At 33.5% G+C, this 12,314-nt stretch overlaps 1 protein-coding gene across 5 annotated transcripts in view; it reads right to left on the bottom strand.

Annotated features, from left to right (window-relative positions):
• The window catches only part of LOC126964417 (ephexin-1), a 132,731-nt gene extending 122,349 nt beyond the window's left edge, over positions 1-10,382 (bottom strand). For 3 of the 5 annotated variants that reach the window (XM_050808273.1, XM_050809043.1, XM_050807514.1), the window contains exon 1: positions 10,210-10,378. The gene's annotated coding sequence lies outside the window, so the exon portion shown is untranslated. Of the gene's footprint in view, positions 1-10,018; positions 10,041-10,209 lie in introns of those variants that run through there. The other 2 variants (XM_050811284.1, XM_050829072.1) reach the window with 2 other exon arrangements.
• Positions 10,383-12,314: the final 1,932 nt, after the last annotated feature.

Here is a 12,314-nt window from a genome sequence, read left to right on the forward strand (position 1 = left end):
TCGAGTTTTAGCGAGACTAACGAACAGCAATTCATTTTTATATATATAGATAATCTACTATACTATAGTAAGCCTTCTTTGTCAAAGTAGTATTAATATATTTCTTACATTACTTACTCAGTGAGTCCTAGTATACTGTCTGGTATTTTATTGAAAAATTCAATACCAAAACCTATAAAGGAGCCCTGAACTCCTAACTTACTTTTTCTTGAATTGAATGAAATCAAATCACAATTTTTCTTGAATTCAGTAATATTTTTTCTAACATACATTATATTCAAATATGTATTGGTGAGGGAATAGTTGGTTTATTTTATTTTAATATGCAAAAATTAATCTTCGAGCAAATTGTTTTTCTATATCCGGTAAGACTAACAACTTTAATTTTTATTTTACCTACGTCACGCTACTGCAATAAAAGTAGCTTACTCTGTTGCTTGTTGTACAGAACGAACTTAATACTTCCCAGTGATACAAGTGATTAAAAAACAGTAATTACAGGAACTCTTTTGTTAAATTTCATGCCCAAATAGTTAGTTTTTTATGAGAATGGTTAGGATGTTTATCAACTTGAATGTGTATGTCATTCTAATATAACAACAGGTTAAAATATTTATTTCAAACTGGGATTTCACAATCTGAAGTTTAGTTTCATCAACAAGATTGTAGAGGAAAGGGCCTTCGACAAAGATAGCCGCGGAATTATAATGACTTTGTGATATCCTTACGTTTGTTGCCTCATTCAGTGACTCGGTAGCATTTATATTTTATAGATGATACGGAGAGACCGTGACAGAATATTCATTTTAGCTGATTCTTTTCATCGATTTAGAAATAATTTAGATTTAAAAATACACAGAATAGCGACGTCAGACTTATATTTTAAAACGCAGCAACAAAAAAATATAAAAGAAACTAGCTGACCCAGCAAACGTTGTATTGACGATATTAAAATAGCGATACAAAAGTAACTGTTGATTGTAGATGGGTGAAAATTTGAATTTGTATATATTTTTTAATGTTGATTCAGATGAGAGGGATGGATAGTGGAAAACCGTCGCCTATGGATATCCGCAATACCAAAGGTCAAAGAAGAGCTGTAGGCCTTTGAAGTGTATGTAATCTGTAATCTCTAAGTGTTGAGCGTCCCTAATAGCCTAAACACATGGTCAGATTTGGTCCGACCGAAGCATCGGACGTGGTCCGGTACCGGACCATATTCGATGGTATCTCGCATTGTCCACCGCACAAAATTATTATTATTACCGTCCGGACCCTACCGAGTACGATGCCCTCGCCGGACCAATTGGTGTGAGGCGCCCACCGTCCGATGGTCCGGCCGCACCAAATCCGACCATGTGTTTGGGCTATTACTCATATCGGCGAGGGGATACTACAGCCGCGAAATGATTCCACAAAATAGTTGACGATACCGGACATCAAAGTGTTGCGGATGAAATTCAAATTTCTAGACGTTATGTTCATAATCAAACACATTTAAAAAAGAATGTCAAAAAAATTTAAAAATAAACAATTTTGGCGTGGACCACCCTTAACATTTAGGGGGGTGAAAAATAGATGTTCTCAGAGCTACCCAATATACTCAAAATTTCATGAGAATCGGTCAAGCCGTTTCGAAGAAGTTTAACTACAAACACCGCGACATGAGAATTTTATATATTAGAGAGATATTCTCGACCACAGTTTTAAGTTGATAGTAATTAATACCAACATAAAACAAATTTGGTTATTATATGAGAAAGTTTGTTTCTTGGAAATTGCAATGTGAAGGAAAGCAACGCATTCTAATGGTGTAAAAATAATAGGTTTATTTCTACATTATCTCAGAAAATGGTGCGTTTTCGCAACTGGAACTTTTATACAACGAAACAAGGCAAAGGGATCGTACGCGTATACAGTCTATTTGATATTTCTAGATGCGACTGTTAAGGCGCGGACTGACTAGGATTGTAAACGCTAAAACCAACGCTAACAATATTTGTGTTGATCATGTGGCTGCAAATTTGCATAAATTTTACCGGTCTTCTTTTGTTTATTCAAAATTTACATATTAAATTGAAATATAATTGTTCGGTTTAGGTTTTAGAAAAGTAATAATTCTATTAAATTCTTTGAAAAAGAATGTTGCTATCGCTGAAGATTCAAAGATTTTTGACTCCAAATTTCTTTATGGGAAGCAACTTCCAAATTTCTTATTGGATATCTCAAATCTATATATATAAAAATGAATTGTTGTTCGTTAGTCTCGCTAAAACTCGAGAACGGCTGGACCGATTTGGCTAATTTTGGTCTTAAATTATTTGTGAAAGTCCAGAGAAGGTTTAAAAGGTAAATAAATATGAAAATGTTCGGAATTAAATTAAAACAACATTTTTGTTTTTTCTTTGAATGAATAACTAATTAGAATTTTTACATTACTTTCTAACTTTCTCAGGAGGTAAAAAATAAACCCAAACTTAATTTTAGCTAACTATAGTTGGTAGATTAGCTACATTTGTTAACTTTCTATCATATTATTTTTATGTAACTTGATAAATCTTAAGTTTTGTCACAAATTAAATTTCGCAACCATAATAATTGACATTTGACAACCAACTCTATGGACATATTATTGACAAATTCATAAAAAAACACTATTTTATTTATTATATATACAGAACAACGTCTCGGGTCAGCTAGTTATATATAAATATTCTATTCGGTTCAAAATTTTCTTAAAGTCCTTCTTTGTGCACTGTAATTTTTGCGTTGGAATATTTTCATTGCGTTATGTTATAATCGATTCTCTAAGAAACCAAGTTTTGTGGATGGTGACCGCGCCTTAAAACGTGGAGGTGATACAACCGGTGGAATCTGCAATATTTCTTGGCATTACCTACTCTGGATTCCAAATTACTGCGGCATACGCAGTTAAAAAGATTAGACATTTAACGGCGCGAATTGTTTACTTTAGGTATTTTCATAGTAGTATAATAATAATAATAATATTGACACACTTTTTACACAAATTATCTTGCCCCAAGTTAAGCATATATAGCCTGTGTTATGGGTTACAAGACAACGATATATTTAATACAATATACTTACTTAAACATACAGAAATTCATATAAACATACATAAATACATTTAAACATCCATGACTCGGAAACAAACATCCATATTCATCATATAAATGCTTGCACCTACCGGGATTTTAACCCGGGACCTCTAGCTTAGTAGGTAGGATCACTAACCACTCGGCTATACAGTATGTTCTATTGTATATTGCTAAGGGGCAGTGCAGCCGATATTAATGCCATCGTTGTGCTGCAATAGAAGGCTATTAGCGCAATTTATATCCTAAGTCCTAATTGGTCCTAAAGAATCATTGAGAGCAAATTTAAAAAATCTAAACATCTTAACCGTAGACATTTATGAAATTATTCATCAGTAAAGTAGAGCTGTTCATAATATCAATTAACAACAGTGACAATATTCTCATCCGCAAATGTTCAATCATAACAGATTATATATTATAATTAGGTTAGTCAAGATAAACTGTTTCCTGCCGTTGTCATTATTATTTATCATTAATTAAATTACATTAAAATAACGCTCATAGATTTTTTTGTGACAAAAGCCCGATGCGGTTCTTTCACAGAGCGGTTTTCAAGGAACCTTCTTCCACGTACAACAAAGCTGTAGAATGAGTGAGAATACGCCTGTGATTCCTCTGGTTTTGCAAGAGTAGGGGGAGTGTTTGACGTGTGGACGCTCGTTTGTTCTCCTCTTTCATAAAATAAATGCTTGTTTTTAAAAAAAAACAAATTTCTATATATTTTGTTAATAAGATATATACAAAATTACTTATAATCTACTTATTAAAGCAATTTACAATTAAGCCGTATATATGTAGGTATCAGAAAACTTATTTCTACAACCCTATCTACGTGTTGAGGGATAAAACTTTATTATGCTTAAAAAACAAATACATATGGTTTGTGGGGGAAAATCTAGGAAACTGGGAAAACCCGGCTATTTGCTATCACTTAACCTAACTTGACACTAATGACTACAACTTAAAACTAAGGTAAATAAATATATAGATATGTATATATAATATATAAATGTAAGAGGGGTTGGGGGGGGGGGGGGGGGGGGAGAGGTGAGCTCGGAAAAGGAAAGGAGGGAGAGGAAAATGCGTGTTTTTGTGCAGCGTAAAATTCAATATAGGTATAGAGTTGGTTTTTAGCTACAGCTGGTAGGTGCAGTTATAATTTATTTATCAAGCTTCTTGAGTGTTTGGGCGGTTTTTAGTCGCTAGTGGATTTCGATCTGAGTCCGACATAATATGGGCCCAACCATCACGGCTTTAATACGTAACTCTATATACCTCTTCTTGAAAAAAAAGTAATTAATGCGCGAATATGCAAATCATACCCGGCTGATTACTTGATTAGTGAATGTGAGACTTAATTGACGTCATTATGCAATTGGGTGTTTAAAATACTAGTCACAGACGGCTTATCAATAATAATTTAACACAAATATTGACGAAAATAATTTTTAGAACTGTTAACACTATTATCTAATCACTTTCAGAAATGAGCCGCAAAAGCTAAAGTCGTAAATTGTTTAAACAAAGTAATAATGCCGGATGTGAGTGCATTTCTATTTGGATTCTGTACACATATTAGCTTAGAAATTGGTTAAAACTTTCGTAGAGACAAAAATATTATATATTCTCTGTGCTTCAATTTTCTACAAAATTTAGGTTAAGATTTTTTTTAATGAAAGTAAGGGACGAGACGAGTAGGACGTTCAGCTGATGGTAATTGATACACCCTGCCCTTTACAATCCTGTTCTTGAAAATCCCAAAAATTCTGAGCGGCACTACAATTGCGCTCGTCACCTTGAGACATAAGATGTTAAGTATCATTTGCATAGTAATTTCACTAGCTACGGAAGTCAGGGCAAAACACAGTAATGTTTACATATTATTGCTTTACGGCAGAAATAAGCGCCGTTCTGGTACCCATAATCTAGGCGGCTCCTTTAGAGCCTCCCACTGGGAGTTGGAAGATGTGGATTCATTGTTTTACTTCTACAACCACGGCATCAAAAATTAGATTCTTTTTTTTTTATTCAAAAGGTAACGGAATTTGATTTGCATAAATAACGCTAACAGTTATTAATCTATGAACTCCGACAACACCTCGAGTATACATTGGTATACTCGAGGTTTCGTCGATTAGTATTGACTAAAAATCACCAATAAAACCAAACTAAAAAAAGTAAACTAAACTGTGTGTGTGGATTGATACATCTACTGTACTCAATACTATAATAATACTCGTGTTTTATTTACTAATTAGAATTTTATTTTTTTTACTCGTGGAAGGAATTTAGTATTTGATGTTTGAGCACTTTTCCATTATAATAATTAAACTTATTTGTAAAACGATGAAACTGTAAATGATGATATATTTTTATTGCCAAAGCTCACTTTTGCGAAGTGGTAGGAAATGGTAAAAAATTTGATCATTTATACTAGATAGAGTATGACAGCTGTGAAAATGTCGAAAAAAATTGAGTTAAGAACTAACCTCTAATTTGAGCAATTCACGCACACTAACACAAAGTGTCATACAAATCGCGGGTGTATGACGTAGCTTGTCACGCACACTAAACTAATATGCCTGGCCTTTTGCATTTTGTGTGAAAAGTATTACTTTTGACATTCGTAAGTGTCATTTCGTGGACCTAAATGAATAAAGCGATTTTGATTTAATTTAATTTATCGAGTTCTTTAAATTGTTAATTATGACCATATGGTGTTAATTTGGATTTTTCAATGGCAAATAGTAAAGCATTTATCAGAACTTTTAAAATTTTTGATCTGGTAACCGAAGGACATACTTGATTCATCTGATGTATTAAGTATCAAAATCGTGATGTGATATGAAACAAAAAACGCGTACAACCGATTTCATGTACCTGTCACGCATAAATACGGTACCAACTTGCATTGGAAGGAATCGGTACGACCACAGATGGCGCGGGCAGGAGAGGGACGCTGCTTTTCTTTATTATCGCACCCCATTGCTGCTCTGACAAGTGGCTAAGTTGAGTCACTAATTTGCGTTTTGTACATGATATAATTATTATAGGTACCTGCATGAATAAATAGATAATCGACGCACTTTCACACTAATTATATAGAGAAACTAGGCATAGCCAGTGCGTTGTACTATAGACGTAAGATAACAGTATATTTAATAAAATGTACATATGTCAGCAAACACAGATAATTTAAATATTATATAAGCGACTATGTGTCGTAAATGAACAACATTGATTACAAAAACGTTTGATACTTAAATATTTTGATTACTTCTTTAGTGGGTTCTTATTTCTCAAAAATATAATTTCATTTCTAATTACATGTTTGTGCGTGGCACTGAGCAATTGAGTTTTTTTTTGTTTTGGAAATTATAAGAATTTGTAAAATTCAACTAATGCTGCCTTACGGCTGTTCTCAATATACTATCTACAGATAGAGATAAATTTCTACCTTCTACTGTCAGTAATTAGCTGTCAATAATCTGAAGCTGTCCCAATATACCCGATAAGTCATACTTATCGCCTTATATTGGGACGCGTGAATTGTAATTTCCATACGAGCTTCTATCTGATAAGCTATACGTCGTCCCATTGACAGACAGAGTTTACGGATAAGGTGAGTTACCGTCGATAAGTTTATTGGGACAGAAAAGTCAACGATAGTTATGATTTTTATCTCAAGTAAGAGATAGACTGAATATTGGGAAGGGCCATAAGCGTCTAGAATATTAAATTCCCTATACAATGACATACATTTTATTCCAAAATAATTATCCAGTATGGAGCTAGCTCGACATAACAAATTAAAATAGTCACATTCAGATTTTTTTTCACCATGAAAATAAAATCCTGTTTCAACTTAGTACTTACATATTATCTTGTTTTGATGAAACAATTTTTTTTACATATTATGTAGGTAATTCGTAAATTATATATTGAAATTTTTGTTTGAAGTTTTAAAAAATTAAACAATTTTCGTTTAATTTCCTACAGACTCCTCTTAAGCACACAGTTATATTTATATTTTTATCAAGATTCAAACCGGGACCCTGAGCTTACTAGTCAACGCCACTAACCGTGTCGGGTGATCTTCTTGCGACTTTTATGATAAATTAATGATTACCGGGAAATGGAGATGTTATCATTAATTAAAAGAAATGAATAAAACTTAAACGGTACCAAAATCTTTTATTATCGTTTATGAGACAATTTATGATAATAATTTATAACGAAATTAAATACTATATTATATATTATTTATAATCAGAATCTCACTGAAGTGAAATTTTCGTTAGTACAACAGTTTTATATTTATTCACATATTCCTCACCTGTACAAATTACATTGTTTATTTATACGAATATTTGTTGAAGTATGTCACCATAATATCGAATTACAGTTTTAAGTTAAAAAAGCAATTAACGTATGTTAAGTAAGCTAATATGCGATTGTTAATACCTACCTATATAACAGAAACTATGTAATAAATTTTGGACTATGATTCTTATATTCTAAGCATGTAAGCAGCACACAAGATGGATCGACTATCTGGTCAAGATCGCCGGAATACGTTGGATGAGGGCAGCGCAGGACCGCCGAAATGTTTGGGGGAGGCCTTTGTCCAGCAGTGGACGTCTTCCGGCTGATGATGATGAAAGTACAATCTCAGTGGTCAAACACACAAAAAGCACAAATATTTTAGTTACTTGCTTTGCTAAAACGACGTTTTTTTTACCAAAACCATATCTATGTTAATACGTAATGAAGTAGCACTGCAATTACTGTTGGCGCCTTATTGGCGCCATTTTTTTTTTCATTTACGTGTGTCAACAGCAAAGAGATTTATGTATGTGAGCGGTTATTGGCAAGCTTCTCTAATAATATTTGACGTTTTGTTATAGATGATATTATTACTCTAATACCCGAATCTGATAATGAACAATCCCGCACTATACCGGTATAAGTCACATCACAAGTCCACAGGAGCCCCAGTAACTGTGAAGGCCACCTTGTTTTTACCGCTAGAAAGTATCTCAATCCGAAATGCTGTCAAGTTGTCGACAAAAGATACGGATTTTTTTTAAGTTACTAATTTTGACGCGTTAGGGAAACATAAAAATTGAACTTTTACGATGCGCGCGCACAACAGCACCTAACAGAACCGTACACTGATGTTATTTGGTCAACTAGATTATATTTTGTATCATACTTCAGTCTAAAGTAGGTATTTAATTATGCTGTATAATAATAGTTTCATTGGTTGTATTTAACACCTAATTTATACATAAACACTTTTTTTTAATTGAAAGGGATAAACTGGCAAATGGCTCATCACATGGAATGAAACAACGTGAGAGTATCTTTTATTTTTTCCTTTACTTGTAGAGCCCTAACTTGTAAACTGATATTGCAGCCAGTAGATTATTTTTATCACAAAGATGGTGTGCGGGTCGCGGAGTAAGAAATGTCATTACTTAAAATCGCCTAGGTGTGGTACGGTGAAATTTCAAATTATGAATTTTCCAAAGAATGAATTTCGTCGTCACTATTTACTTATAAAATAGGCTGTGTGTTTATCAAAACGAGGTTAATACTACAAAATATAATTGTTCTATAAATATTTAATATCTAAAAACTTTATATAAATATATATTTTTGTTGCATCACTTTACATATTGTATTGCTAATAAAAATGATTTGTAAAACGATGAGGGTGTAAATGTTGATATAAAAGAGTGGCAATGAGTTTCTTGCCATTTCTTCTCATAAAACTCAACCTTTTACGAAGTAGCGGTAGATTCAATAAGAAAAATATTTTTATTTTTTTTGACATTCATAAGTGTCATTTCCGTGACCTACGTGAATAAACTGATTTTGATTTGATTTGATTTGATATATTTTAATTACAGTTTATGTAAAGTGGACGATCATATCAAAAGTAAATTTATGTTCCGTATTCAATTCGTAATACGTGATCAAGTGTCTTTTATATCTTTACATTACCTACATGAATAAAGTGATTTTGACTTGATTTGATATTAAAAGTAAGACATGTTATTTACTACATTGACAAGAGGTATATTGTATATATTTTAAAATCAAGTATATATTACTATAGTAAAGTTTACTGATCGTCTTTTATATACAAAGTAATTAGTAGAAATTGATTATTTCTGTATAGTTAGCTGAACCCGAGCTCTCGCTAGATTGGATGGAATTTATTTGACTACAATGAAGTCCGGCTACATCTTTTGAGAATGCGCGCCTCGTCGATAATTTTCCGTCTTAATTGTACTTCATAGAGCTCTGACTCCGCAAGATGGCTGATTTTGTCTTTTAATGTAGTTGAGAGGCTTAAAAGGTGCACAGTAGATCGGCTTTCCAGTGTCAGTCCCCAGGAAGAGTAGCGGCTGGATAAAGTTACCTAAACTTTAGCTTTCGACCATGCCCAGAACTTGCGTATTCCGGACGGGTTACCTGACAGCAGCTTGTCGATTATGACGACGGGAGCGTTACCTACATAGCAAAGCGTGATGGCTCAGACTCATTCAATAACTTAAAAAAGTGCTCATCGTGCCTTAAGAAGTAGTTTAAAATTCGCATAAATGCAGTTTCAAACGTGATTTTAGTTTAAATTATTTAATATAAAAAGCACGTCAAAACTGATAACAAAAGTATGCAGTATGTTTAAATATACATATAATATATTAATATTGCAACTACAATTAGTAATTTATTGTTGCAATCCATAATTCTTGCATTGACTTGCTTTCAATTTCTCATTAATGGGAATCATTCTTAACCTATTATCTACATAATAATATATATGTAAAGTGGAGTATTAACTATTTTACATAACTTATTTATTTCAAATTTAAAGCATTTTCTAGCACCTTAATTCCTTTTGCATGTCGATGACATAATTTAAGCGTCACCACTGGATTCAGTATAGGCATATTAATAAAAAATATGTATTAAACTATACTCAGAAACCGGCTTACAGAATACAAACAAGAAGCCTCGATATGAAAAACAAACGCCACTATTTGACTCGCGCCTGCGCATTATGGATGTAACCACATACCTAGATAAGCTCGCACAATCCACAATAGAAAACTGGGAAAAAATCCAACATTTTACACACTATCTGACCGCTTTATCAGTTACAATAAAGGGTGGATAGCCACTGGGCACATTTCACTATTTTGTATTACAAAACACGTCCACGCATGCGTAAAGGTCGCGTTAAACTGTCAAACTCAAACGGCAGTTTACTGTTCTGAAATCTAAAGTGTGAACTGTGAAGTTAGGCAAGCGACTGCACTTTGTTCAATACGTCTTCAATAAATACCTACTGTTTTATTGAAAATAAACCAAGTTTTTTCTATAGACATTTTGTTGCTAAGTTTTTTCTTTAGACATTTTGTTGCTACCGCTATAAGAAGCTAGTTATAATATCACTATAATAATCCTGTAGATCAGGGGTGCTCAAACAGTCGATAGCGGCTATAAGAGGCGGGAATGCCTGAGTAATAATTGAAATTCAGTTTAGTATGAAACGTGTAGTCATTTGAAATAAGTTTGAAATAGTAATTACAATATAATGGCGACGATGTATAATCCGGCTAAGTTTGGAAGCGAACAGTTGCTTAAAATGTAGTGGACTTAGGCTTTCGCCTCTTTTTTCAAGATTTTAGTCGTTATCTGTCAATTTATCAATGATCGCTAATTGCAATCGCTTTTTTCTTACAGAGCTTCCCTAGGCTGATGTAGGAATAGTATTCTATCTTTCTGCCAAATTTAAGATAATAGTCTGTATTCCAGGAGGCGTCATACTATGTATTCCATGATCAAATATAGTGCTACCTCTTTCGTACACAGTTTTAAATTTGAACACAGTGATAACAATATATTATATACTTGATTGTCGATCATGTATTAGGAAGCCAACTGGAATACGGACTTAGTCACAGTATGTAATATTTTTCTTATATTATTTTTTATTTTCATCCCATTCTGCACGGAAACGAGACCTATTTGATGAGATAAATACCGATGCTCCATATTGAGCTTAAGGGCTGTCTCAGTGGCGGACTTTCAGATTTACCGCCCGTAGGCTATTCAAATTTTGATATCAATAAAATTCCAACTTTATGATTTGTTATTGCTCCATCTTCGTTACATCAACTTCTCCCGTATGGTTAGTATCATTGAGAACTATGGTACCAACTACCGTGTTTGATCCTTGATTACTTTAACAGCAAAGAATTATCAAAAAACATTATTTTATGCAAAAAATATCTCAATCATGTACCACTTTTAAAGTAAGGTAATGTATGTCTTAAAACTGTACAATACCCTCAAAATATGAATAAACAATTTGATATGTTTTTAAAGTGATAACCCTCACTTCTAGGATTAATACACAAATAAAATTTGATAAACAACATTTTATGAACGATGCGGGACTCGAACGGTTGGCTCAGTTGGCAGAGACCGGCATCGTTCATAAAATTTTATCACTTTAAAAACATAACAAATTGTTTAGATTTACAAGAGCGACATCTGCATTTAATTTCCTAATATAAAAATATTGGAATTGAGCAAGTAATATACTGTAAAGTAGATACTGTAGATGAAGCCACAACCTGAGAGTTGAACAAAGCATACAAGATTTTATGACGATACGTCACTCGAATGATTGGCTCAGTTCAGAGCACTGGCACGGAACGCCAGAGGTCGTTCGTTCGAGACCCGCAACGTTCATAATTTTTTTTTTGTGTTTTTTTATGAAAATAAGGGAAAAGACGAGCAGGACGTTCAGCTGATGGTAATTGATAAGAGCTGCCCATTACAATGCAGTGCCGCTTAGGATTCTAAAAACCCCCAAAAATTCTGAGCGGCACTACAACTGCGCTCGTCACCTTGAGACAAGATGTTAAGTCTCATTTGCCCGGTAATTTCACTAGCTACGGCGCCCTTCAGACCGAAACACAGTAATGCTTACACATTACTGCTTCACGGCAGAAATAGGCGTCGCTGTGGTACCCATAATATAGTCGGCATCCCGTGCAAAGGAGCCTCCCACTGGTATGTTGTGTATTAATAAATGGCTTAAGAACTTTTTTAAGGAACAGTGGCCAGTTATAACCTACAAGTTTGCGTATCTTGTCCCTCGTGTATTCTGGT

The sequence above is a fragment of the Leptidea sinapis genome, chromosome 1, assembly GCF_905404315.1.
Source record: "Leptidea sinapis chromosome 1, ilLepSina1.1, whole genome shotgun sequence".
Lineage (NCBI taxonomy): Eukaryota > Metazoa > Arthropoda > Insecta > Lepidoptera > Pieridae > Leptidea > Leptidea sinapis.